We start from the raw sequence: 2,251 nt of genomic DNA, 5'->3' as shown, positions 1-2,251 counted from the left end.
GATTCCCAAAACGGGCAAGGAGCATCCAGGTGTCCCAAAAAGTCTTTTTTTTTTTTTGGGACAGCCAGGAGTTTTTGGGCGCCCCGAATCCCTTCAGGATCCCCCTTTTTCCCTCCTCTCATCCCGACCGAACTCCGGGAAAAACGGGATGCGCCTGGAACGGAAAGGTCCTGACCACCAGCGAAGGGTTAATTAACAGCAATTAAGGGTTAACGAGGCGTTTGAGGCGGGAATAAAACCGCTGGAATTTCGCTGACGGGACAAAGGGGAGGGAGCGGAGCGTTCCCCGTCCAGTTCCAGGGAGGAAAAGCCACGGGAAGAGCGGGATCCCGCTCCGGGGGAGAAGCCGGGATGGAAAGTTCTGGATGTTCCCCCATTCCCGGAGGAATTCTGCTGCTCCCTTCCACCAGGGCGGGGACGGAGAGGATTCCCGGAAGGAGAACTGGAACTGATTCCAAAGGAATTTAGGGATCCCAAAGTGGAACAAGGCAGAAAAGTTGGGAATGGGGATTTTTTTTGGGGGGGGGGGGGGGTTACCGGGATCAGAGTGAGGAAAAACCAAGGAGGATCCAGGGAAGAGTCCATTTCCAGGGTCAGGAACATCCTGGATGTGCCAGGATCCTGTGATGGCGTTTTAGGGAATCCTGGAATAATTTGGGTGGGAAGGAGCGGAAACACCCCAATTCCAGGGGCAGGGACATTCCCACGATCCCAGGGCACTTCCAGGGCTGGGGAATCCACGGGATCCCGGGGCCTGGCCACCCTCCCAGGGAAGGACTGATTCCCAAAATCCCGTCCCAACCTCCTCCCTGAACCCGTTCCCTCCTTTCCCTGGCACTCCAGGCCCTTGGAATTTGTCTCTTCCCACTTTTCCTGCAGCTCCCGGAGGGCCCCAGCGAGGTCACCCCAAAGCTTTTCCTTTTCCGGGCTGAACATTCCCGATTCCCGGACATCCCGGCGATCCCCTCACGCGGGAATCGCAGAATTCCCGCTCTCCCCCAGCCCTGTTCCCACCCCCAGAGGGATCCGGGATGGATCCATCCCCTCCTCCCCTCCATCCCGGAGCTTTTCCGCGTTCCAGCCCGTTGGGATCCCCGCTCCGGGCTCGGGGGAAGGAGCTCGGCCCGGAAATTCCCCACGGGAGGGGAGCTCGGGGCTCTTCCCACCCCGATCCCGACGGCTCCCGGAGCTTCCCGGGGCGCGCCCGGGGCCTTTCCCGGCACAGGGAAGGGCGGCCTCGGGAAAGGGCCCCGGGGGCAGCGGGAACGGCTGGGAAAGGCCTCGATCCAGGGGGATCCACGGGGATCCAGAGGGATCTGGAGGGATCCACAGGGATCCACCCAGAGGCCTTGTTCCAGGGGGATCCACAGGGATCCAGAGGGATCCACGGGGATTCACCCAGAGGCCTCGTTCCACAGGGATCCACAGGGATCCACCCAGAGGCCTCATTCCAGAAGGATCCACAGGGATCCAGAGGGATCCACCCAGAGGCTTTGTTCCAGAAGGATCCACAGGGATCGACCCAGAGGCCTCGCTCCGCAGGGATCCACGGGGATCCACCGGGATCCACCCGGCTGCTCCCAGGGCTTTGCTTCCAGCCCCAATTCCATGGGGAACCCATCCAGGGCTCTGATCCCGGTCCCAGTTCCGGGGCGATTCCCTGCCCTGGGCGCTGATTCCAAAGCCAGGGAAAGGGGGACCCCAAATTCAGGAAAAGGGGACCCAAATCCAGGGAACGGGGGGGGACAGACTCCCCGTGCTGGGGGGGGGGGGACAAACCCCAAACACCAGGAAAAGGGGACCCAAATCCAGGAAAAGGGGACCCCAAACCCAGGGAATGGGGGAGGACACTCCCCAAACCCCATAAAACTGGGGGGACCCTCAACCCCCCCCCAGAGCTCCCCAGCCCCGTTGGGGCCCCCCGAGACCCCCGGGAGATCCCCCAGGAGCGCGGGGCTGCTCCCCGAGACCACGGCGCTCTCTGGGCCACACGCGAAGGGAGCAGAGAGGGGACAAATGCGGGACTTTGGGGCTTTTTTGTCACCGCCGTGGCCCCTCCTGGGGGTCCCCAAAACCCCCCGGGACCCCCCAATTCCTCCTTGTCGCGCAGCGATGACGTAATAACAGCAAGCCCGACGCTGTGGCGGGACGGCAAATCTCGCGAGATGCTGCGAGATTCCCGAGGTTATAAATAGCCCCGCTGAGGGGCGCGGCCTTCAGAGCCCGCCCAGCCGGGGGCGGGCGCGGGGGG

Source organism: Corvus kubaryi, unplaced genomic scaffold (genome assembly GCF_017639235.1).
Source record: "Corvus kubaryi isolate FWS band 111438036 unplaced genomic scaffold, C.kubaryi_AGA036_p1.0 37005, whole genome shotgun sequence".
Taxonomy (NCBI): Eukaryota; Metazoa; Chordata; class Aves; order Passeriformes; family Corvidae; genus Corvus; species Corvus kubaryi.
The sequence above is the reverse complement of the archived record's forward strand: the minus strand, read 5'-3'. Positions refer to the sequence as shown.